Below are 27,516 nucleotides of genomic sequence, written 5' to 3' on the forward strand. Positions count from 1 at the left end.
TTTTTGTTCTGAGCAACAGGAAAGATGAAGTTGCCATGAACTGAGACTGGGGAGTCTATCAGAGGAGTAGGTTTGGTGGGGAAAAATGGGAATTTAATTTTGAAACTGATAAGTTTGAGACACCCAAGGAGAGAGAGCAAGTATGCTGTTGTATATATCAAGCTGAAGTTTAGAGAAGAGGTACAGAATAGAGGACATTAGAGCTATTGGTATGCGGGTGGGATTTGAAGCATGAGACGGAAGGAGGTCACCAAGAAAGTGAATGTATATAAAACAAACAATGTGTCCAAGGGCTGAGTTCTGAGATACTTCAATAGCAGAAGATGATGTTGACAAGCAGAAGCCAGCTAAAGAGACTGAGAAAGTGCTGGCAGTGAAGCACCAGGAAAACCAAGAGATCATGTAAGATGTCTCAGATGCCAAGTGAAGAAAGAGTTTCAAGGACAAGGAGGCAGTCAACTGTATTATATGTTGCTAATCAGTGAACCAAGATGAGAATTAATGTTTGACTTTTGTGTTTAGCAATGTGGGTGTCAATCATTATTATAATAATTAGGTTTATATATAATAACCTTGATAACAACAATTTTGGTGGAGAGGTGGAGGTGAAAGCGTGATTTAAGAGTGATGAAGAGAAAAAGAGTAGAAAGCTTATTCATGAGCTGTGGGTTTTATACAAGTTACAGAACTTCAAATCCTCCCTACCTCTGTTCATCCCTCCCTCCTTTCCTCCCTCCTTCCATTTCTCCCTCCCCTACTCCTTTCCCTTCCCTTCCCTTCCCTTCCCCTCCCTTCCCCTCCCTTCCCCTCCCTTCCCTTCCCTTCCCTTCCCTCCCCTCCCCTCCCCCCCCTCCTCTCCCCTCCACTCCTCTCCCCTTCCCTTCCCTCCCCTTCCTTCTTTCCTCCTTTCCCCAATCTGTAAAGCGGGATGATAATATCTTTTTTATGTATGTAAATCATGACAATATATGATATGTCATCAATAAAAGACAGCCTCTTCCTGCTCTTTTAGGATCCTATGTCTTGTGTTCTCAGTGGCTGTGATAGGATTTGCACAAGTAGGTGTCGATTAAATATCCATGGATGGAGACAAATTAGGTCCTTAATTCTGCTTCTGACCCAGGTGCCTGGTTATTTGTTTGGTGCAAACAGCATACAGTTCCTGTTAAAGGTGATAGCTGAATGTTGGAGGCCACTACCAGCTTTTCAGGAAAGAAGCCTTTTGGCTCAGAATTTCATGGAGCTTCTGACTGTAAATAAAAATTGCATTGACTTCTGCTTGGAAGTGGGGATGGGAGGTCTGAGAGTAAGTGCACTCTGTCCAGGGTAGCCTCCTGCGGAAATGATTTCCAGAGCAGAGTGCCAAAGTGCTTTCGTAAATGACTCTGGCTCACCCCTTTCTCTATCTTCTGCCCTGTGTATACAACATTTATAAAAATAAACATTTGCTGGAGGCATTTGGGAGGAAGCCAAGGTGAAGCACCCAGCAAAAGAAATAGATACACCAGAGAACTCAGAACTCCCAAGAAGAATATAAGCTTTCAGAGGAGGAAACAGAGGGACTAGCGGATGTTTGGGAGGATGGTGATAGGAGAGGAATGTATGTTTTAGAGTTTCCATTCTGTCCACTCTTGGCTTCTCCTTTCATTTGCCATATTGTTATGAGTGAATGAGAGTGAATGAACTTCTCCACTGGACTGCATGATCCTTGAGGGAAGGGACTCTCAAATGAGTACTCATTTTTGGATTTGGGTTATTTATCCAAATATGATACATTTATCAAGTACCTACTTCATGCCAGGAACTCTGCTCCCTTCAACCACATTCATCATGCATTAGATGCTCCATAGTTAAGTGAGCATTCCTTCACCCTTAAAAGTTAGTACTGCATTTGCTCCACTGGGCCCAGTGAACATGTCATCTCCTCATAAAAGCCAGATCTAAACTCCCACCCTAGGCAGAATAAGGCTTTTCCTCCTGTAAACTTCATGGCTTTTCAGATTTCCCACTGAAAGCTCTGTAATAGAAGCTCACTGAGTGTGAGGCTTGGCTTTGCATACCTGTACACCCCACTGCCTAGAACAGTGCCTGGCAAATAGCAGTTGCTATGGTCTGAATGTTTGTGCACCCCTCCCTCACACTGCAAAATTCGTATGTTGGAACCTAGTACCCAACATGATATAATAACATTAAGAGGGGAGGCCTTTTGGGAAGTTATTAAGTCCTTAGGGCTCTGCCCTCATGAATGGGATTAGGGCCCTTATAAAAAAGGTTGAAGAAAGGTGTCTTGCCCCTTCCACCATGTGAGGATCAGAAAGTGCCATCTGAGGAACAGGCCCTCACCAGACACTGAATCTGTTAGTGCCTTGACCTTGAACTTCCCAGCCTCCAGAAATACAAGCAACAAAATCTGTTGATTATTAATTATCCAGTTTAAGCTATTAATATTTTGTCATAGCAGCCTGAAAAAATGAAGTCTGCAGGTACTCCATTAACATGAACAAATTATTAGTACCCAATTCCTCATTATTTTAAAGTCAAATATTTTGAGTCTGTCTCTATTACTAGGCTGTGAACACTTTGACGGGAAAGGCAGTGCTATTTTCTTCTTAATTTTTTCATTTCACGGCATAGAGAAGTGACTTGGTAAATGGTAATGGGATAAATGTATAACCAAACCTTCACTATTTTTTATGAGTTTCTTTTAAATTATTCTTTGCTTTATAAAATCTAACATGTAATTTTGTTACACAAAATGTGTATTACAAAAGAGATACAGTCAAAGGCTCTTGCCGAGATAAGGGTACTACAGGGAGTGGTGGAAGGATGTGGTATGTGTGGTATGACCCAGACGGATGCCACTAACAAGAACGTCAGAGGACGGGCCATGAAAGCTAAAGAATGAATTTCAATACATTGCGTAGTCAAGCGATAAGTAGTCCTGAATTTGGCAAGGGGTGAAGAAAGAGGTGTTTATTCAGACAAAGAAAACAGCATTTATTATAGCATATAAGCGATAAAGTGAAAGAAAAATAATAGAAGTTCAGGAAAATGATAGGAGTTCAAAATATCCAAAAGGTAGATTGCAGGTGGGCCAGTGCATCCAGTGGAGAGAAGGCACAGAAGTGAGGAAGTCAGGGACCATGTCAAACAAAGCCCTGTTATTCATGAGCAGGTTGGCCTTTGCCCGCTTTCTTTTCTCAATGCTGAGTCACCTATTTTCTGCCCCAATCTTCATAAACACACACAGGCATTAGTTAGATAGGTAATCTACCAGAAAGACAAATGAGCTAATATCAAGAGAAACTAAGTCAGTTGAAAATATCTGGAAATATCCGGTTCGTAGAACTGAACCTAAATTCAAAATCTCTACACATTTTTTTTTTTTAAAGACATAATTTTACTCTTGTTGCCTAGGCTGGGGTGCAATAGCATGATCTCGGCTCACTGGAACCTCCGTCTCCCGGGTTCAAGTGATTCTCCTGCCTCAGCCTCCCAAGTAGCGGGGAATACAGGTGCTCGCCACCAGGCCAGGCTAACTTTTTGTGTTTAGTAGAGACGGGGTTTCACCACTGTGGTCAGGCTGGTCTTGAATTCCTGACCTCAAGTGATCCACCCACCTCAGCCTCCCAAAGTGCTGGGACTACAGACGTGAGCCACCGTGACTGGCCAGTCTCCACACTCTTAAATCCAAAAAGCAGCAGTAGGAATGGAAACTAGATAACATATTTTATGCCAATTCTAATTAACTGGTAGTGGATGTCTGTGGTATGTTTTCAGTTTGTGATCCAACTGTGCTCTATAGAAATGAGATCTCAGATTGATTCACCCTGATGCCTCAGGAGGGCGAGGGGGAAGAGCAGGCAGCCCCACCTGTCATGCATCCCACATGCCCTGCAATCGCATTGTGCAATTCTCAGTTACACCACGCAGATCTCTATTTCTCAGTGAATTCTTTCTAAATGATTGTGATTCTTCATTTATCCCCTTTCTTTGTTGGAATACTTCTTCACTATGACGCATACCAGAGATTTTCCTAGAAATCCAGAAAACTGCTAGTGCGGGCCAGTCAGGCTAGTGATTACGAAATTCTCCAAATTCAAAAATGGTTCATTTGAATCAGCCAAACCAAAGAAAACTCTTACCACCAATTCCCGCCCACAGATTTTTTAAGCTAAAGTGAATTAGGGTTATCCAATTACACATATATTAACAGTGATTACTACCTTAAGATGACTGCATTTCATTGCCATAGGCAGCATTTGAATTATCCAAGACTTAGATATTGAAAAATGTATGCAAGCTAAGGTGTCAACCCTCCCATACTACGATATTGGTGATATTGGTACTTTTCTGTAGGTACTTACCACGTATTTTCCTGCCATGATGATAGCACATTTCACTTAGCAGCTATTTTGTAAATATTTATTGAATGCATAAAGAAATGAATTAATTGATGCAACAAATAGGTAAATGAGTGAAGGCAGAAATTAATTACACTTATCTAGCGCTAATGGAACTTTTTGAGGAGGAGAACCATGTATTTTCACCTTTGTGTTGCCTTGGAGGCTAGCATGTTACCTAATATGTAATTTTTAAAATTAAACATACATAGATTTATTGGAATATTATCACTCCTAGTAGATTATATGTCTTTATGTACTTTGGACTATAGTCCACGGATATGGACTACATTCCATGTGCTCTTTAAAATTCTTCACAGATTCTAGCACAGTGTCTGGTGTTTAGTATGGTTAGACCTAGCAATGTATGTTTTATGTCATCTTTGGGATTTGAATTTCTCCACAAGTGGTTCATGAATCACTTGTGTCACAATATTAATATTAGAACCCTGCAGAAATCATTATTAGTTCTGATTCCAAGACAAAGCATGAGAATTTTTAACAAGCTTGTTGGGTGGTTCTGGTGAACAAAAGTTAGAGTATCATTTTCTAAACTAAGAGCTACTTGAGGATAGAACTAGGTTTATGCACCTTTGACTTTCTTGTACTGCAGCATAATTCCCAGCTCACAGTTGATCTTATTTATTGAATGTAGGAGCTTTCAGAGTAAGTTACCTGCTGGCTGTGATGACTGCTAATGTGGTTTAGATCTGTGTCCACCTCCCCTCCTGCCCCCTACCAAGTCTCCTGTTGAATTGTAATCCCCAGTGTTGGAGGTGGGACCTGATGGGAGGTGATTGGATCTTGGGAGTAGATTTCTTATGAATGGGTTAACACCACTCCCTTGGTGCTGTTCTCATGGTAATGAGTGAGTTCTCGTGAGTTCTGGTCGTTTAAAAGTGTGCATCTCTCCCTTCACTTTCATGCTCCTGCTTCTGCCATGTAAGATGCCTGCTCCCTCTTTGCCTGCTGCCATGATTGGAAGCTTCCTGAGGCCTCCCCTAAAGCAGAAGCTGCTAAGCTTCCTGTGCAGTCTGCAGAATCTTGAGCCAATTGAACCTCTTTGCTTTATAAATTACTCAGTCTCAGGTATTTCTTTATCACAATGTGAGAATGGACAAATACAACTGTCAAATTGGTGATGTACTACCAAGGTAGTCAAATTAACAGGTGATCTCAAAAGGGTGAAATTGTGTATCATATTTGTTTTTGCCGAAGTGCTTCTGGAAGTTAGGAGAGAGTGCCTTAAATTTTGTGAAACTAGGAGTTCCCAACAGTGCACATGGTCTGGGACCTTATCTAAGGAATATGCTCCTAGTATTGTTGAGTTCACTAATCTCTGAACACAACAATACCACCTAATATATTGACATTGATCAGACTCCCTGTAAACAGACTCCAAGGCTGAGATTTGTGTGTTAGAAGTTCATCAAGGGGTGCTTTTGGGAGATACACCTTTGGGAGTGTGAAGGCACTAGGGCTGGGCAAAGGGAGGAGTTGGGTCCCATGAAGTCACAACAGAGGCTTCCATGAGTCCCACCAGAAGTGCTGGAGCTGGGATGGCCTTCAGAGTTGTTCCACATGAGGCAAGAGGGCCATGTTTTTGTACCCCACATTGAAGAATACTGGATATGGGCTGGCCCTGGGAAGGGGTGTGACCTAGGGTGAGGAGGCTCCCTGCAGTAGAGGGCAGTTGGTAGCTGGAGAGCTGAGAGTGAACAGCAATCCCAACATCTGGGCAAAGGAGTCCCTTTTCCCAGGTATCTGCATGGAGGTATCTGCATGGCACATCACTGCATCCAACATGTAAATTGTCTACAATAACCATTTCTGAAGAATTTACAGTTTGAAGATAGTACACTATGTTGCAGTAAATCATAGGATTTGGAGTCAGGAATAATGAATCTAAATCATACCGCTTCTTTTTATTAGCTGTGTAACCTCCATAAGTCACTTAAGTTTTCAGAATCTCAGGCTTTTATTTGTAATAGTGGTGTTTGCCAATGCCTGGCTCCTGGAAGATGATACATACAAGCACCTCTGCCTCCTCACCCTTTCCCCTTAAAGGTTATTTAGCATTGACTTAACATTCATTCATCTGTCAGACATGCCTTTTTTGATTTGACTAATTATGTATTTGTAAAACTAAAATGACTTGGACGTAGGTACAGTTGTATCCCTTGAGCATGTTTACTAAATTGGTATCTTTTGAAAAAAAAACTTTATTTTATTTTATTTTATTTTATTTTGAGACAGGGTCTCACTCTGTAGTCCAGGCTGAAGTGCAGTGGCATGATCTTGTCTCACTGTAACCTCCGCCTTCCGGGTTCAAGTAATTCTCCTGTCTCAGCCACCAGAATAGCTGGAATTACAGGCATGTGCCACCAGGCCTGGCTAATTTTTTGTATTTTTCTGTAGAGATAGAGTTTTGCTATGTTGGCAGGCTGGTCTTGAACTCCTGATCTCCAAGTAATAGGCCCACCTCAGCCTCCCAAATTGCTAGGATTACAGACATGAACCATCACACCCAGCAGAAAGAAATAACTTTAAAAGGAAGTATATGGATAGGCTTTACATCATAATGTGATAAAAAAGTAATTAAAGGAAACAATATGAAAAATATTAACCACTTATTTAAAAAATATCTGAGTGCCTATATCCTACGCTAGCCCTATTCTGTGTGCTTGGGATTTATCAGTGAACAAAGTAGATGGAAATCCTCTCTTTTTCAGAGCATACCTTCTAAAAGGAAACTAAAAACAAATTTAAATAAATACACAAGTTTGTTAGAAAGTAGTAAGTATGGGGAAACAAGGATTTAGGGAGGATGCAAGTTGCAGTTTGAAATAGGGTCATCAGAGTGAGCCTCACTGAAAAAAATGGGATTTGAACAAGCATTGTAGGTGTTATGGGAGTCAGCTTTGAAGAAGAGTATTCTGAGTAGAGATCACAGCTGGTGCAAGGATCCTGAGGCAGGAGGATGCCTGTCATATTGGAGGAATAGCAGGGAGTCAGACCTTGAGATAAGTAGAGAAAGTAATCAAAGTGTGGTGCTTTGACTATCCTAACCTCTTCACCAACACATAATTCAGGGCCTACCCTCCCAAAGCCATTCCTAAGACCTTCCCCAAGCCCCTGCTCTGCTGGAGTAGCCCACACTATGTTAACGTTCATTCCTCTTCTCTTTCTAACTCCACACATGGAGCAGGAAACTACAAACACCATGGAGTATTATTATTCCAGTTTTCCTCTTTTTCTATAGAAACCACAATAGTGCATTCAGTCTGGAAAACATCACCAGGATAGAATAAAAAACATACACACAAAAAAAATCTAAGTTACATAGAAGCCTAGAACTGACATCCCCAAATTCTAAGTTTCAAACACAAGCCTGGAATTGACACCCCAAATGAGCTTCCACAAGATAGCTCAAGGCCAGTCCTCATCTTCCTTCAGTATGTCCATGATAGCCACTAAGAGAAACTGATCTTGTATGTTTCCACAGCTTGAATGTTTAATCCTGGAGTGGAATTTATAAAATGGAAAGGAAAAAAATGATTTGTGGTATAAGTAACAATGCTGCCTCTCAGACATATTCCTCCCCTGTGATCTGGATTCCATTTGGATTGAACATTTTCATAGATGTACACACACAGGGTGGTTCCCATTGCTTAAATTCATACTCATAACTCAGCCTTAATATCACAAAAGGATCTAGTGATGGATCTCACAATTTTGTAGAGAAAACTGTGCAAGATTTTAATTGAAGTCCTTGACCTCCAAATCTTCTGTGATTTCATTCCTGAGTATTTGTGAAGAAGGAAAATTCTGGATCCTTTTCCCCATGTTCAGGAGAAGCTACCTAATTTCAGCTCTTGAAAGCCAGAAAACCTGCATATTTGTTGGTCATGATTTGGTGCATTTAATAGTGTGTAGTTCCTTCTGAAAGACCTAAATCTTGTTATAATATTTCTGATGAATTATCCAAAACACATTTTTGCTCTCTCTGATTTTTCCCCAGTGTCTCTAAAAACCATTTTGACAAAGCTACCAAATAACTGAACTTTTTGTCAAGATGCTTAAAATTCATCAAACTCTTTTTTATCTGTAAGAAAGAATCCTGTAACTGGAACAGAATGACAAAGATTTGACACCTGGCACTTCCATGTATTAACTTTGTGATCTGAAGCCAAACACTTAAGCATTCTGCACTACAGTGTCCAAGTCTGACTAAGCTACTTCACAAGAAACTATGCAACTGTACTGTGGAATAAGCTTTGCCGGATAACTATAAAGTGATATTCAAGTGAAAGAGGCATTAAGGTCGGCTGCTGGTGGTCATGAAGGTCTCCTTGTCCCTGATGTAAAATTCTATGACATACAAAGCAATTGCTTAAATTTTTCTAATCCTTTAAAAAAGCAAAGGCACTCGCATGTGCATTTTCTTATTCTACCCATATTATGTCTGTTTCCTTTGGGAGTTAACCCCTCTGATTCCCAAATCTATATCTTACAGCTCTTGAAGTATCATCCTGTTTCTCACTAGGAGAATCAGTTTATGTCAATAATTAAGAACTTAGACTCCGGGGCCAGAAAGACTGCAAATTCTTTCACTCACTAGCTGCTGTGGGTAAATTTATTCACTTCTCTAAGGCCAAGTTTTACAAAGTAAAAATAATAATGGTAATTACTTTATAGGATGTTTATTGTATTTAATGAAATAATGCATATAATTATTTTAGCATAGTGCCTGCTACATAGAAGTGCTTAAAATTGATTATTGTTGTTGTTGTTGCTGTTGTTATCAATATTATTATTTAACCATAAATATTACATAACTCTATTTTATAAGTTAGGCATTGAAATTTTGTCTGCCAAGAAAAATGACTCTGAGTCATTAAGGTTAAAATATTTACCATGAATATAATGTTGTTAATATATTTTTCTCATAGATCATCATTTCTTTAAAAAAGAAAGCCATTCTGAGGCATTATTCTGATCTCTGTGTTAAAAGGGGTTTGGGGTGGAGGATGGTAGGGAACTGAACCATCAGGCTTAACTGAGAATCCATTGTAATTAAGGTGCTGGGCTAAGAATAGAATTGAGATATTTGGACTCTAATCAATATGTACTTAAAAGAGAGAGGCCTTTCAAGTGGAAGAGAAAAGGGTATTTGACCAGCAATTCTTCTGCTACCATGTACACTGCTCCCTCCAACTTCTCTACCAAAATACACATGTAGAAACTTCGATGTCCAGGTTGCTTTTACTAGCTATTCCCAGTTTGTCCAGCTCTCATTACAACCTGATGCCTTCTTCCCTGAGAGATTTAAAAAATAAGCTTGAAGTTTATGCAAGTACTTTGTTGCAATACAGATCCTGATGAAATTTATGATCTTGCAGACTTCTGTTTGAATCTTAGCTCTGACATTTACATTAGCTGTGTGACCTTGAGAAGATTCTGAGCATCTCTTGACATATTTTCCTCCAATCCCATGTGATGATTAAATGAGATAATTGAATCTATCATTTCTTGAGTGCCTATCATTCTTCTTGTCCTAGGCAAGGTGAGAGGTACCAAAAAATATTTACTTGGAGTCCAACTTTAGGAGAGATGTGATATGTATATAAATCACACTGTACTATAATGCACATAAGGATGACTTAGTAAGTGATAATTGTTTTATTATTGTTGTTATTTATTTATTTTTTTTTTTTGAGACGGAGTCTCGCTCTGTCACCCAGGCTGGAGTGCAGTGGCCGGACCTCAGCTCACTGCAAGCTCCGCCTCCCGGGTTTACGCCATTCTCCTGCCTCAGCCTCCCGAGTAGCTGGGACTACAAGCGCCCGCCACCTCGCCCGGCTAGTTTTTTTTTGTATTTTTTAGTAGAGACGGGGTTTCACGGTGTTCGCCAGGATGGTCTCGATCTCCTGACCTCGTGATCCGCCCGTCTCGGCCTCCCAAAGTGCTGGGATTACAGGCTTGAGCCACCGCGCCCGGCTATTGTTGTTATTATTAGCAGTAATAGTATGATCATGATTATCTGCTATTGAAGAGCAATGGGCAAGAGAAGACAGATAGGTTTTCTAGGCAATGGGAGCAACCAGAGCAACTGTGTTTGGGCTGGAACCCAAGATGTAATTGGGACACTAAATGCATATGTAAAGCTGGCAACAGTTAATAATTGGAAAACTCAGAAAGTAAACGTTGAGTCTTAACCCTACCGCCACTCCCCAATACACACAGGTAAGTGCAAAACCAAAAGTAGAAGGTGAAGATTTTGATTCACCTCAAAGCAGCGCATTTTCCTGCATCCTTATAGCTAGGACTATACCTTAATCTTTTCTCCTGAGCAAAGGGATTATGGGAGAGAAGTTCAAACTTCAAGCCTTTCTGAGGTGAGAGGGTTTAAAGAGAGCATCTCTGATTGCCCCTTGGAAGTTTTCACAGATTTCTTTTTCTCTAGATGTGGCAGCTGATGGGGTATAGGATACAGCCTTGCTGTCCAATACGAAACAAAGGAGTACAGTGAACTAGGATGCCAGAATATCAAAATGGAGATTGGCGTGTTTGCTCAGTTCCTTCTTTGTTTTATATTTGGAGAAACTGAAGCTCAAGGAGGGGAAAACTTGGATAAAATCATGTAGCCAGAAGGTAGTAAAAACTACAGCCAACAGGAACCCAGGATGTGTGGCTCAAGATTGAACGCTGTTTTTTTGCCATATAACACAGCTGTTTGCCTCCATGGAGCATATTACAAAAGAGTGTAACTGAAAAATGCCTTAGATACCCGAGGCCTCTCATTTTAGAGATGGGAATACTGAGGCCTGCAGAGAAAAATGGACTTGTCTAAGGTAATAGTGAATAAATTGCTGCATTTCAATTAGAATTTAAATCTCTGTACTCGAACAATATACTTTCTAGTGCCCACTCTCACACTGTTGCAAAAAGCTCATGGGTTGGAGAATTTTGGAAGCAGTCTCCACTCCTTGAGGTTTTCTGCCTATAGACCAGGAGTTAGCCTTTGAAAGCCTTAAGCTTGTGGTTGGCCATGCTCCAGGCTGGCTGTATGCACATCCCAAGTGGCAATTCCCATGAAATATCTCACAAAAACATGGTGGAAAGGAATGAGATCTTTTATTAAATCTGTTTTAGGCTTGTTGCCTGCTGGACTATCTTGGCCAGTTCAACTTCTTCCTCAATTTCTTGGCTCTTAAACATAAAGTACAGGTGCTGAGCTTGGGAGTCCAGAGGACTCTAGAATGCTGACCTCAGTGTGAATGATCCTGCGGGTGCTCTTTGTACGTAGAGCACCTATTGACTGAGTGTTGCTGGCCAGAACTACCTACAGAGATAAGCCGTTCAGCTCCTTGGCCAGGTACTAGTGAAAGAACCACAACAAACAAGGGCATCTGGAAACATGTAATCAGAATTGGCACACTTGTGGGAGAAATGCAGTGCAGTATATTAAATTATTTCTGCAACCACAGCTCTGTATCTAAAAGGGAAAAAAAATCAAACATAATGTTTCATATTTCAATTTTAAAAGAGGGAGGCTTGGTTTTTAACGTCAAACACAGAGTTGAGGGCAAGGCACACAGTTGGATTTGTAATTTATTTACACGTGCTTATTTATTTATTTATGGCTAACCAAGTTCCACAAAGAATTTGAAGCAAAGGATTTGTATTTTTTTTTCCTTTCCAAGTTTGTTTGGGCCAATAGTTGTCATTGAGTGGCTTATCATTGCACTAGAAATTTGGGGGACAGATAAAAGAAGATGCCTCATTCTTGGCCTCAAGGTCTCATTCACAGGAAACAAAGATAGAATTATGATGATGTACGCAATGTTATGGTTTATAAAAGTATTATCACATGTGGTAATCTAATGATCTTCTTAGGTGATACTGCAAGCAAATATAATTTCCTCTAGCTTACACAAAGTACTAAATTGACATGATGTAAAGAAAGGAAGAATGGTCTACTCAGATTCACTTGACTGATAGGTGGTAGAATCAAACCTGGATTCCCAGAATTTTTAAATTCAAAATAAAATCCTTGATTGACCAGTTCAGGCACTGAGACAGAAAAGAGGAAGAAAGGCTGAAATTGTTTCGAAAGGCTTTATTAAAGAGATGATATATGACTAAGCAAGAAAGACAAATAAGAGTTTGTTTTGGTGGAACTGAGAAAGAAAACAGCAATGCAACGAATGACTTCTCCCTTCACAGAGGAAACTGACCAAGTTTAAGCACATTCCATATCTACTTGGTGTTAAGTGCTTCCTGAAGCTCATCCACTTGCCTTGTTTGCTAGCCAGAATAGCACCACAGGTGGTTCAAACTATCCTGATGGTTACAAAGCCCAGCTTTCACCTTTTCCTGGGTGAGGGACTAGTTTTGGTAATGGCCTCCATCAGGGCCACTGCAGTTAGAGCCCCGGAAGCTCCAGCCTTGATGGGATCCATGGAGCCTCTGGCCGCATACACAGGCTGGGTGATAAAACCCTTTTCACATTCACCTGGATGATACTTGGTAGAGTCAAACCAGGAATCTACCCACCAGGAAGACTTTTGTCAATGGAAAACAGGAACAGAGAAGGACATTGATAGATACATTTCTTTTTCCATTTTTCTATCCTACCTTTGTCAGGCTGTTTTGAGATGCAGCAGCCTTAAAGGACCAAGCAACCAACTATGTTTTCTTGAGAAGCTATAGTCGCCTTATAATGACTTTCCCTTAAAATATTATGTTCGCTTATTTCTAGAACATCAAACTCTCCTTGTTTTTCTTGTTCTTTCTGCTCACACCTTAGTCTCCTTTGGAATTCTTAATATTGAAATGCCCAGGTCTTCGTCTTTGGACACTTTCTTATCTAGGGTTAATCTTTTTGGGTGAAAAAGCATTCTTATTTCAGATAAATATAAAACATTTTATTTTTTAGCCCAGACCTGTTTCTTGGACTTTCAGATTTGTTTATTAAATGAACTGCCTGATCAGTATTTCTTTGTGTACGTCTAATCAGCATCCCAAACTTAACATGACTAGAACCCAACCTTTTATCTTCCACACGTACAGCAAATAAACAAACTTGCTCTCTAGTAGTTTTCCCTACCTCATGAAGTGCCTGTTCTAACCTGCAGTTGCTAGAGTAACCTTTGACCTCTTTTGTTCAACATCCCCCATCATCTCGAATCCATTAATGAATACAGAATTCATCCACTTATCCCCCTTCCACAGCAAGATGCCATTGTATTTTGCTAGATTAGTGCAGGAGCCTCCTAACTAATAATGTCTTTGCTGCTATCCCATTCCCCTAGTTTCAAGGCAGAAAACTAAGCAGCTTTTTTAGAACATAAATCAGATAACAGCTCTCCTTAGCTTAAAACTCTCTTAAATTTTGCAGCTTGCTCAGACTGGAAGCCTGTCCTTAAAATGGCCTACAAATGCCTCTCCAATCTGCCTCCCCATGATGTCAACAACCTTTTCTTTTCTGTCTCCACACCAACTATCTTAGACTCTTTGTCCCTCTTCCAACATGCTACGCTTGCTCTTTCCTTGGGCCTCTGCACTCACTATTCCTCTGACTAGAGGTATGGTACCATAAATATGTGCCTGGGTCACTTCGTCACCTCTTCAGGTCATTGCTCCAAAGACATCTTCTCAAGAAAGCCCTTTCTGACCACCTTATATAATATTCCCACTGAAGCCTTGTCTCATTTTCCTGCTTTATTATTTATTTATTTATATTGATACATATTTGATGTACATATTTTGGGAGTACATGTAATAATTTCATACCTTCATACAATCCTAATCAGGGTAATTAGGATATCCAACATCTTAAATATTTAGCTTTTCATTATGCTAGAAACATTCAACTTATTCTCTTCTAGCAATTTTGAAATGTGCAATCAAATTAATGTTAACTATCATCATCTTATTTAATTTTTTTGCATACAATTTCTCCCATTAAACATGTGACTCATTTCACTTATTTATTTGATGTATTGTCTATACCTATCCTCTTATTATAAGCACTATGAGTCTCAGGCCCTCCTCCAGCCTCCTATCCTCAGCCCCTGAGAGTGTCTGGCACATGGAAGATGCCCAATAGATATTTGTTGAATGAGTGAGCACTCTGTCTCTTTACCCTGAGTACTCCGTGATTGTCTTTCCTTTGGGATCAGTGTTTCCAATTGCTGAGGTGATGAGAAGGGTGTGGTAAAATGCCTTTATGGTCATCGCTTGCTACTCAGAGCCTCAACGGAAGCTGCATCCCCCACCACACGTGCAGGAAAACACAGCACATCCTCTACAGCATATCTGTGAATCTGGCCCTTAACAAAGAGCAAGAGCATTAACATGAACATAGTCCAGACTTACAAAAGGCTGTCTCTGACCTATCAGTCCCTTCCCTCAAAGAGCTTGTAGGCTCATAGGGCAGGTAAGGCCTTCCCAAGCAGCTGGTATAGTGTGCTGATGGCAATGAGTTAGAGAGTGACATTTGCACATGCAAAAGAGAAGGGACAGTATTGGAAAAAGGCTTTAAGTTTTCATTTGAACCAAATGGTATTTCAATGAGCAAAAATAAAATGAAAAGGGGACATTAAAAAAAAGATATTTACTAGGGGACCACGGGACTTGAGAGAAATGGATTCTGGAAACTGCGGCTGAGCATCTGAGTTCATTCAGGTTCTGAAGGGCAGCATTATGAGTGGACCCCCAAGATCAATAAAAGCCTCACAGAGTCAGTCATTTGGTGACAGTTTGTGAGAACATAACAATGACAACTCTTAAGAAAATAAAAATGCATATGTCAAAATGTGTATTTGAGGGAAGTAAAACGTTCTATTTGGCTTCTGTACCAGGGCTGGTTAGTGAAGAATGAATAAAGCAAGTCTTATTATTATTATTATTATTATTATTATTGCAATGATAATTCATGTGGTTGCTTGTGTGGAGCAAGGAAATTCTTGTGTAAATGGCCTTTAATAGAAGTTGATGAACATCTGGACTCTTGTGTGTCAGGTTAGCTTGCAGAGAATTTTACTTTTTAATTTACTGGCTTTTGCGCTCATCCTTTCACTTTTTAAAAATTGGGAAAGTAAATGCACTTTTAACAGGACAAGCAATTTACATTATAAAATATATTTTGTGGTTCTGTTAGTGAACTGAAGCTCTAGCACAGGCAGCTTATATGCCAATTCATCAAAATATATCTGCCCTCAAATAACAGACAAAAGGATCTAGGACTAGAAGATAATAATTTTGAACCCCTGCCTTGCTAATTGTTAGCTGTATGAACTTAGTTAGACACTCCTTCAAACCTTGATTTCTCTCTCAGTGAAATAGAGAAAATACTAAGGCTATTTCTAGGAAGATCCAATGAGATAAGATCTAATAATATGAAGTGCTTTGCAAATTATAAATCTGAGTTTGTCTAGAAAATTTGTGTTCCTATTGCAGTTATTGCTTATATATCAGTTCTTCTGTCCCTTCTTCAGTGTCCTCATTAAGAGATGCTGACAAAAATCAGTTGCATTTATATATACTATTAAACTATTTTTTTAAAAATTAAGAAAATATTCTCATTTACCAATAACATCAGAAATAAAATAAAATACTTAAGAAAAATTTTAACCAAGGAAATGAAAGACCTGTTCAGTGAAAACTGTAAGATATTGATTAAAGAAGTTGAAAAAGATACAACTAAATGGAAAGATGTTTTATGTGCATGGACTGGAATAAGTAATATTGTTAAAATATCCATACTACCCAAAGCAAGCTACAGATTCAATGCAATCCATATCAAAATTTCAATGGTATTTTTTCATGAAAATAGATAAAACAGTCCTAAACTTTACCTGAAACCACTAAAGACCCTGAATAGCCCAAACAATCTTGAGCAAGAACAAAGCCGGAGGAATCATATGTCGTGATTTCAAACTATATTACAAACCTATAGTAATTTCAAAAATATGGCATTGGCATTAAAACAATAGACATATGAACCAATGGTACAGAATACAGGACCCAGAAACAAACCCATGCCTATAAGGTCATATCTTTGACAAAAACTCCAAGAATACACAGTGATGAAAGTCTTTAAATAAATAGTGTTGGGAAACTGGATATCCACAAGTAAAAGAATAGAGCTGAACTCTTATATCACAGGCAAAACTTAGCTAGAAATGAATTAAAGAATGTAAGACCCGAAATTGTAAAATGTGTACACAAAGACATAAGGGAAAAGCTCTTTGATGTAGGGAAAAATCTCTTTGGTCTTGCCAATGATTTTTAAAAATATGACACAAAAATCACAGACACCAAAAACAAACAAATGGGACTATATTAAACTAAAATGTTTCTGCACAGCAAAGAAAACAATCAACAAAATGAAAAGACAACCCTCAGAATGGGAGAAAGTATTTGCAAACTATACATTTGATAAGGAATTAATATCAAAAATGTATTAAAAATTCATACAACTTAGCAAAACTCTAAGAAAACAAAACAAAATAACAACATACAAGCCTAAAAATAGGCAAAAGATTTGCATAGATATTTCTCACAAACAGACATATGAGTGACCAACGGGTATGTTAAAAAGTGCCCAACAGCACTAATCATCAGGGAACTGCAAATAAAAATCACATTGGGATATTACCTCATGCCTGTTAGGATGGCTATTATCGAAAAGACAAGAGATAGCAAGTGTTGGTGGGGCTATGGAGAAAAGGGAACCCTTACACTATTAGTAAGAGTGTAATTGGCATGGCCATTAAGGTGAACAGTTTGGAGGTTCCTCAAAAAATGAATAGTAGAACCACTAAAAAATGCTCCATAAATCCCACTATGGCTATTAATTCCATTGCAAGGGAAATGCAATTAAGATGCCAAAGAAGTATCTGCACACCCACATTAATTGCAGTAATATTCACAATAGCCAAGATATGGAAACACCCAAAGTGTCTGTCAATGGATCAATAGATAAAAGAAGTGTGGCATATATACACAAGTATATTCGGCCAGAAAAAAGAAGGAAACCCTGCCTTGTGACAACAGGGATGAACGTGAAGAATATTAAGCTAAGTGAAATAAACCAGATATGGAAGGACAAATTCTGCATGGTCTCACTTACATGTGGAATGTAAAAATGTCAGAGTCACAGAAGCAGAGAGTAGAAAGGTGATTGCCAGAGAGTAGGAGGTGGGAGAAATAGGGAGATGTTCAAAATGTACACACTTTCAGCTATAAGATGAATAACTTCTGGGGATCTCAAACATAGCATAATAATGTTGGTGACTGTAGTTAACAAGGCTGTATTGTATACTTGAAATGTGCTAAGGCAGTAGATCTTATGTGTCCTCACCACATGCACACATGAAAGAAGGTGACAGATGTATAAATTAGCTTGATGTTGATAATCATTTCACAATGTACACATTTATCAAATTATCACATTGTGCACCTTAAATATATACTGAGCAATATTTATTGATTGTACTTCAACAAAAAATAAAACAAAATTATATTAAAAAAAACAGACAAAAAACAAAGATATGCTGAATTTAATTAATCTCTGGTTTTATTTCTCCTACTTCTCTTCCCAAAGGCTCAGTGCTAGCGGATTCACAAGCAACCTGTACTCCTCAAAGAAATACAATGATAAGATGAAGGCGATCTCTCGAACTAGCGACTGGGGCTCTTTCTTCAGTGAAAAAAGTGGGTGTATGCAGACTCCTGAATCTAGATTGCAGGGATGTGACCTATGTAATGAACTTGCTGCTTATGGCTCATCATCTTCTTCAATGACGCGAAAAATAGTAACAACTAATACGTCTCGGGCAAAATAAATACTTTAATGGACTTGTTACAGGTAAGTCTTTTAAAAATCTTTTATTATGAAGTGTTTCATGGTATCCATAATATATAAAGAACTTTAAAATCAATAAAAATGTAAATTTCAATAAGCCAAGATTATATATAGCCAATTGACAGAATAGAAAACATAATGGCTTACAATGGCCTAAAAATATAAAAATATGCTTTACCTCACCAATAATAAGAGAAAAGTAAAAATGAACAATCCAAAACAGAAACAAACATAACAACAGTGACAGACCACTTTACATCTAACAGCTTGACAAAAATTAAAAATCTAATGTATTCTATTGATAATTCAATAAATTCTAATTGTCTTTAGTCCTGTGTATTTTAGTCACTTTAGTGAACTTCTGTGGGTTTTTGTGTGTGTGTCAAAAGAGGTGAAGGAACATTATAATTTTATTTATATAAAGTATTCCATTTACTTATGAAGTCTTCTGCATTGCTTTGTAAATTTTTCACTCAACCACCAGTTTAATGCACAGTTAAATAAAAAAACTTTGCTGTTTCAGTCAATCTTTGTTTACCAAAGATTCCCTCTTTTTCCATCTTGGCTCTGAGGTGTGCTTATTCCATGTAACAGAAAAAAAAAAAAAAGAACTAAATATTTCCTTAATAAACATTGATTTGTTCACATCATTTTAACCATCCAGGATTTAATCCACTTCGAAGGGCTTTTTTCTGTACGAAATGGGACATTTGGGCTCAGCGACCTTTTAGCTTCTTTCCGACTTTGAGATCATATAACTACCTAGATTCCAAATGCATGTTTAGTATTTTAAACATAGTATTCAAAGAAAAGTCAAAGGATTGGTGGAGAGGATTGTCAGGGTGGGCTGGGGGTATGTAGGATGCAGTGAGGGGTGGAGTTGGGGAGGTCAAGTGGTACCAATTGTGGCTTGGAATTCTGCAAGCAGCCGTGGGTCATGGATGAATCTTATAGAGGGCTTAAAGAGTAGTATGTGCACGAAGTTACAGTCACACAGCATTCACTCTGGTAGGGTTGATGACATCTCAGTCCCTACATCAGGTCCGCAGCCTCTGGAGGTGGGCCCTTGTAACCACCCTCAGATTCATCTGTAGGGTGTTTTCCACAGTTCCCTGGGAATCTTCCCCGACAGGGTTCTACCATCCTGTCCCAAGCGGAAACCTTCCCTCCAAGTTCTCTCTCCCTGATGTTAGAATGGGTACCACCTGCAAGCCATACCATGGGACTATTGCCTCCTGCTTAGAAGAGGCTTCTGAGAAACATATTTGCCTTCCTGCACATGTGGGGGATTATGTCAGGGCCTTGGGAGGAAAGATCAAGCTCTTTGAAAATGAGATTATATTTGCGGTTGTTTATCTGGCTTCCCAGAGAGTGAAAAGAGATGGGATGGGTACTGAGGAGAGGAAAGATTTGCTCAGAGCCAAGAACCCTGGCCTGAGAGTCAGAAGGATTATTTAATCTTAATGAAAAAATGGGTTTAACAAAAGTGGCCAATTAATAAAGAGGACTTTTTAATGGAAATATTTATTGAGCTTTTACTACATGCCAGGAAGGTTCTAGGCTCTGAAAATACATCAGTGAAACGAGATAAGACAGGTTGCCTATTCTTACAAGTTTAGAATCTAGTGGGAAGTAGGTAATGTGAGATAATTATCATATTAAAATTAAGATAATTCTATTAAAAAATTCTATTATGTATTAAGATAATTATATTAATTCTATTAAAATTACGATAATTTACTTAAACAGCTCATCACTATTTCTGGTACATTGTAAAAGCTCAATACATGGTAGTTATTTTTAAATGCTCAGTGGTAGGTAAATCTATGAAGGTAGAACACTGTGGGTCTTGCAGTATCCTTATCATCATCAGCACTCAATAACCATTATGTTTATTGAATGACTGAATAAATGGCTCTGCCAATTGACTAGATGTGAGTTGGAGAAACTCACTTTCTCTCTCTAGGATGCAGATTTCTCTTAAGTACAATAGAGGAAGGAGAACACTGCTGATCTATGGCTCTTAATAGCAATCCCAATTCACAACGACCCCATCCTCAGTCCAGATAATCCATCCCGGGTCTCTCAGTCTCACTTAAAGGGCCTTTCAGGGAAAACCTCCACTTATCATTTCACAGTAGTCTTCAACAAGACCTCTAAGCTTAAGATTAACTAATCTAATCACCATCCTCTAAATTCTCCACGTGTTTCTTGCCCCTAGGCCTCTGCTCACAGTACTTCCTCTGAGAGCCTTCTGTTCTTTTCTCCATCCAGTTGACTTTTTCTTGTTATTGACATTCATCATCAACTGTCTTCTCAAGAGAATCTCCCTTGCCATCTCTTCATCTCACCTTGCACATTTAGGCTCCCGTCTGCTATGCTGGCAAAGCTCCCAGGGCTTAACCTTAACTTGGCATGGGTACATTTAATTGTGATTATCTGTTTTAGTGGTTTTTTTTGTTTGTTTGTTTTTTGAGATCAGAGACAGTTTTATTTTTTCTTTGTATCCTGAAAGACTCACAGTGCCTTTCACGTAATAGATGCTCCATGATCTTTTTTTAAGACAGGGTCTCTCTCTGTCACCCAGGCTGGAGTTCAGTTACATGAACACAGCTCACAGGGTCTGGGCAAGTTACCCAACCTCATTTGAAATTCTGGGCTCAAGCAATCCTTCTCCCTTGGCTTCCCAAAATGCTTGAATTACAGGTGTGAACCACTGCACCCAACCGATAAATGTTTCTTGAATCGAACTGAGATTTTGTCCTCCATATGCCACTGGGACAAAAATTGCCAGTCATCATTTTATAATGAGTTCATATTAATGTTGACAACAATTTGTTTTTTTGGTTTTTTGTTTTTTTGTTTTTGTTTTTGTTTTTGTTTTTTTACATTGCCCAGCTGAAGAAACAAATAGAAAAAATTTCAAAGTCTGGATGTCAAAAATAATATATAATTCCATGTTAAGCTGAAATAAGATTATAGAAAAGTATCAATGCATTAAAGCAGAAAGTCAATTATACTGATATAAGTGGGTCTTAAACTTAGTTCTGCCACTTAAATTATCTCCCTTCAATCTCTTGGGGGCAATGAAATTAGTAGTAGAAAGAGTACTTGTTTTGGCATGAGACAAATCTGGATTCAGTTGAGATATATATATATCTTTTTCTAACTCTTTTTCTTCACTGACCTGTGAAATGTAGTATATTCTTGAAGTGCAATTCTTTCATTTGTATCATGGTCTAATTAGATATAATACATAGGGTATTCTTAATATTTTGTAAAATGATTTAAGTGAAGAATTTAACATAGAATCTACCCTATGTGAAATACACAATGTACACTGGTTTTTCCATTTATAAAATTAGGATCTTGGGGACAGAATGCATCAGAGGATGTAGCCATGTCTATGAAAATGGTATGCCTAGTTACTGGCCATGGTTGATATTCAATATATGTCTGTTAAAATAATCAAAATTGTGACATCATAATAACTCTTTTGTTGATAACCAGCACTACTTCCTGAAATGTATTTGAGTCAGTTAGAAGCTAGTTTTCTGATGAAGAAGAAAGTAATAAAAACAAGTAAGAAGACATAAAGATAAGATGAAGAAAAGGGAGGAGGGGCAGGAAAAGGAGGAGAAGGATGAGGGAGATGAAGAGAAGGAAGAAGAACAAGGTGAAAAAAGAGGAGGAGGAGGACAGGAAGGAGGGGAAAGAGAAGATGAATTAAATTTTTACAGAAAGATGAGAAAATTGAAATCTTTATAAAGGAGCATAAAATGTGATATGTGTATTATTAAGAAAAAAGAAATACCATCAGTTTGAAATAATTTTTAGAGTTTTCAGCCCAGAACAGTCCTGGTGGACTTTGTCTCTACCAAAGGATACCGTAAGAGGTATTGGGATGAAGCTGCTTTCATCCTTATTTTACAAAGGTCTGCCAACATCTCTTAGGACCAAGTGCTCTATACTTGCGAATTTCTTGGAATTCCAGGATAGCTACGGCCTATGTTTTAGTGACCCAAGGCAGCAAAATTGCAAGGGTCTAAACTGGATTTCTTGATTTAGCATCAAAAGTCTGATCTTTTAAATAGCTTGTGGAAGTTAAAAATGGCCAAGCCTTGACATCAGGGAATTACCCTTTTAAAAAATCATTATTTCTTTAGAAAGCACCACATGTCTGGATTTTTCCATCTCATTATTGGCATGACCATTTTTGCAGGCTTAGTAATGATACTCTTTTTAAACGTTAGTCATAGTAATGAGACCCTTTTAGGAGAGAACTAAAGGCTCCATATTTAGTCTTTCAACTAATGAGCTTGGGTAAAATGTTGAATTTGATATGTGCTATAGAAACAGTTAAAAATGTAGCAAAAACTAGCTTTGAGAGGCAGTCAAGCTTGCCTGTGTATTGGTCTTATAATCAGGAGGTATGCATAAGTTAGGACTTTGCCTTTTCTTGACTATTTGGTTTAATAATTTCATCAGACTTTTTCTTTGCTTGATATCTTTTTAATTTACTTTACATTTTTATATGTTATGACATTAAAAAGGAAAATATCAAAATGAAATATAGATGCCTTTAGGCACTTTTTCTTTTCTTTTTTCCTTGTCTCTGATTATAAGAAAGGAGCTTCGGTGTGGTAATATACAAAATAAATAAAGTTCTAAAAACAGCATAAAACATCTATATCCCACCAACTGGAAATGTGTGTGAGTGTGCGTGTGTACACTCACACACACTCACACACACACACACAAATATGATCTATATGTCTCTAGTTTTCAGTCTGAACTTTTTATTTTTCATCTTTATATACTACTTGCATAATTTTATATTCAACTGTTTTGTTGTTTGTGTTGTTTTTGTTTTTGTTTTCAACCTTAGATGAAGCATATAATTGAGTCAATCTTACTCTATTTCATGGTAATTATCTTGATTCTTTCAAGGCCTCATACTTGTTTTATTTTACTTTGCATTTTATCTTCTATTCATTTTCTCTCCCTCCTCTTTTCCCCTTTGTTCCTCAAAACATCCAGACTAGCATATTGATGTTTCTTAGATATACAGTCAAGCTTAACACATATTTTGTTATTTTATGTAAATATACATTTTTAATTTTCACAAATAAAATTATACATTTGTTACTTGTCCTATTTCTTAATTTATTCAATAAATACTGTGTTTTTAACATTTAACCTTATTCCTCTAAGTGCATCTAGTTTTTGTCTTCTGTCTCTAATTCTGCTTTGTATTGATCACCCTCTTCTTTATAATTTACCCAACTTTTGGTAATAGACATTTAGATTGATCTACTTCCTTATTACCATACATATCTTATGAATAAATTTGTCATGCACATCCCTCGATAGACTTGTGCATGGCTTTCTCTGGAGTAGATACCCAAGAGTAGGATTCCTACATCCCTGGCCACATACACATGCAATTTCACTTAGTACTACCAAGATTTGCCCTCGAAATTGGCCACACCAGTTCAGGCTCCCACCTGTAGGGCAGGGAGTGGGTTCCCATTTCACTCCTGTACTAGTCCGTTTTCATACCGCTATAAAGAACTGTGAGACTGGGTAATTTATAAAGGAAAGAGGTTTAATTGACTCACAGTTTCAGCATGGCTGGGGAGGTCTCAGGAAACTTAAAATCGTGGTGGAAAGCGAAGGGGAAGCAAGGCACCTTCCTCATAGGTGGCAGGAAAGAGCTGTGGAGGGAAGTGGAAAGAGCTCCTTATAAAACCATTAGATCTCATGAAGAACTCACTATCATGAGAACGGCATGAAGGAAACTGCCCCTACTTTCAATTACCTTCAATTTGTCTCTCCCTTGACCTATGGGTATTATAGGGATTACAATTCAAGATGAGATATGGGTCAGGACACAAAGCCTAACCATATCAACTCCCTCACCCCATACACAATAAGGCACAATTGTAAATATCAGCTAAATATAAAGCAGTGTATGTTATCTCTGCCTGCAGTATTCTTCCCCCAGACATTCACATGGGTCACTCCCTCTCCTTCAAGTCTTTATTCAAATGTCAATTTATAAATGAAGACTTCACTGAAGCTCTTTAAAAAATTGAAACCCCAAACTTTTTATTCTTTTTGAAATTGCAACTCCCACACTTTATATTCCCTTTCCCTTTTTTTTATTATTTAATAGAACTCTGTAATCTCTTACATGTTAATATTTGTCACTGTTTTATATGTCCTTTAAAAATGTATATTCTTTGTTGGGTACAGTGGTCTGTATGTATCTATTAGATAGTGCCTGCTAATCATATTTTTGTAATTTTTAAAAATACTTTCACTTATTTTAAAAATCTACTTGATCTGTTAGAGGAACATGTAAAAATCTCACCCTATAAGTTATTGCCACATTTATTTCTCTCTGATATTCTTATACTGTTGTTTTATTAATTCTGTGTCTATTTCCTTAGGTGCATGTATGTTTATGAATATTGTTTCTTTTTTGATCTATTGTTCCATTACCTATGTTATTTTACTATTTTTCTGACTTTACTTAAAATTATATTAATATGTTATAAAAATTGCTATCTCAGACATCTGTAGTCCATATTATCCTCATATATATGTTTCTATTTTTTTGTGTGCACCATATCCTTTGTTTTTAAATTTTTTTCTTAAAGATAACAAATTAGTGGATTTTGGCATTAAAAAGTACAGTTTAAGAATCTCTGAGTCTTGAACAGTAAATTTAAACCATGAACATTTCATGTATCATGATTATATTTTTACTTATTTCTGTAACTTTATTTTGCAGTTCTGTTTGCCATGGTTATTTCCCTTTTCATCTTCCTTCCTGCCTCCAATTAATGGAGTAAATTTTATTGTACAGTTTAGAAAAATTATATTGAATTATTTCTGATAGAGAACATTTATTAAAAATTTTATATTGTTTCGCCATTTTCTTATCAATTTTTAAGACTTTCAATGTGCATGTCTTCCATGATCAAGAACAACATTTTAGCCCATTTTCTTCTTACTTGTCCTCTTCTCCTTCATCCTCTCATAGTATCATATTGAGTTTTAATCTTAATTCCTATACATTTTTTCTCTTTTCTCACTTTTTTTTTATTTTGTGAGAGATCATTAAGACAATAACTTTTATTAAGGTAATTAATTAACTTTGTTAGCAAGATCTTCTATAATTCTCCTGAATTTAATAGTCTACTTGTAATATTTTTTTATAAAAATGTTTGCAAAAATGGTATTTTTGTATTAAAACTTTTGGGACTTTTTATGCCTAAGACTGATTATTTGGCTTTTTCATTTAGAGTTGATATACATGTACTTTTTTTTAGCACTTTGGAAATATTTCTCCACTATCCTCTTGCATCTAGTGCTTCATACACAATGTTGGTTTCTACCTGGTTTCCTCTTCCTCTATAGATCAGGTCTTTATTTCCCCTGGAATTGGATAAAATTTTCTCCTTTACTGAAGTCTTTAATTTTACTGTACAGTCTTCTTTTATTTCCTTGTTTCTTGTTTGTTTTGATTTCTTTTTCACATGATTTAGCACTCTGAGACCTTTTTATCTGTAATTTTGCTTCTGTTTTATTTTAGGACAGTCTCAATTGTTATTTCTTCAAGCATGCTTTTTATGCATCCCCCACTAACTTCTTTCCAGTATTCCTATTATATAAAAATTGGCAACTCTCTTTTACTCCTTTACATTCCTTAAGTTAAAAGAATATTAATCAATATATTTCTTTCCAATATCTTCCATGTACATTCATTAGTCTGATATTTCCACTTGATTCTTTAACTCTTCATTGAATCCATGCTTTCATTTATTCACCATAAGAACTTAATTTTAGTTTTTTATTTTGCTAACATGTTATCACCATGATTTTTTTTATATTTTGTTTTCTTGCTTTATATTTCTAACAGACTATCTTATTATTCTGAAGATGACTTTTTATGTTTACATCTATTTTCCTAAGCATATCTAAGCTTCATAAAGGCAAGGACCATATCTTATACATCAACTTTTATATCTCAGGTTTTAAAAATATGACATTCTTAAAAACATTTGCCAAATTACTAAATGTGCTAAATTAGCGAAAGAAAAGATACATTTTATTCATTGTATATTTTTTGAAGTGTTTTAGTGAATGCTTAGCATTTTTTAAAGCACACTTATTGATTAGCAGAAAACTTTTTTTGAGGCTATTTTGCTAAAACCGTGGCTCTTCTGATATGCTAGCTTTGGACTTCCAACCATTAGAACTATAAAAGAATACATTTCTGCTGTTTTAAACTACCAAGTTTGTGTTACTTTGTTACTACAGCCACAGGACTCTAATACACGTGGTGAAAAGTTCTGGGATCCCTTTATACAATGATCTCCCTTCCACCTTTTAGAGATTTATAATATACATTAATATATTAAAAGATCTATTAAGTCAGTGAATTTATTTAGGTCAATATTTTCAAAACTTATTTGAGTCTGGGATTCATTCCTTCTCTACTCTCTTCATAACATTGATAGCCTGTGTGGCTATGATTTACAAAGTACACTTTGAAGAATATTGAATTAAATATTTCTAATCATAAAATTAAGTCAAAAATAGTTGCAAAATCATAGCATACTTTCTTTCTTTTTTTTTTTTTTTCTTTTTGAGACGGAGTCTCGCTCTGCCGCCCAGGCTCGAGTGCAGAGGCCGGATCTCAGCTCACTACAAGCTCTGCCTCCCGGGTTCACGCCATTCTCCTGCCTCAGCCTCCAGAGTAGCTGGGACTACAGGCACCCGCCACCTTGCCAGGCTAGTTTTTGGTATTTTTTAGTAGAGATGAGGTTTCAACATGTTAGCCAGGATGGTCTCGAACTCTTGACCTTGTGATCCGCCCGTCTCGGCCTCTCAAGGTGCTGGGATTACAGGCTTGAGCCACCGCGCCCGGCCTCTTTCATTCTTAAAACAATTGACACACTGTTATTTACGCTTTAGGTAGCAATCCTGTGGAATTCATATTTTCTCTTTCTTCCTCTTTCTTTCTCTTTCTCTTTCTTTCTTTCTTCTTTCTTTCTTTCTTCTTATTCTTTCTCTCTTTCTTTCTTTTTCTTTTCCCTTTCCTTTCCTTCCTTTCCTTTCCTTCCTTCTTTCCTTCCCTTCCTTCTCTTTCTTTCTCTCTTTCGCTTTCCCTTCCTTTCTTTCCTTTCCTTCCCTTCCTTTCCTTCCTTTTCTTTCCTTCCTTCC

The 27,516-nt window shown here is 37.5% G+C and overlaps 1 long non-coding RNA gene across 1 annotated transcript in view; it reads left to right on the forward strand.

The window, feature by feature from the left end:
- The first annotated feature begins 217 nt into the window (after positions 1–217).
- LOC107127578 (uncharacterized) overlaps positions 218–27,516 on the forward strand; it is a 36,698-nt gene continuing 9,399 nt past the window's right edge. The window contains exons 1-2 of the long non-coding RNA XR_001485485.3: positions 218–402; positions 18,019–18,282. This is a non-coding gene — a long non-coding RNA (uncharacterized lncRNA). The remainder of the gene's footprint in view (positions 403–18,018; positions 18,283–27,516) is intronic.

The sequence above is a fragment of the Macaca fascicularis genome, chromosome 15, assembly GCF_037993035.2.
Source record: "Macaca fascicularis isolate 582-1 chromosome 15, T2T-MFA8v1.1".
Classification (NCBI taxonomy): Eukaryota; Metazoa; Chordata; class Mammalia; order Primates; family Cercopithecidae; genus Macaca; species Macaca fascicularis.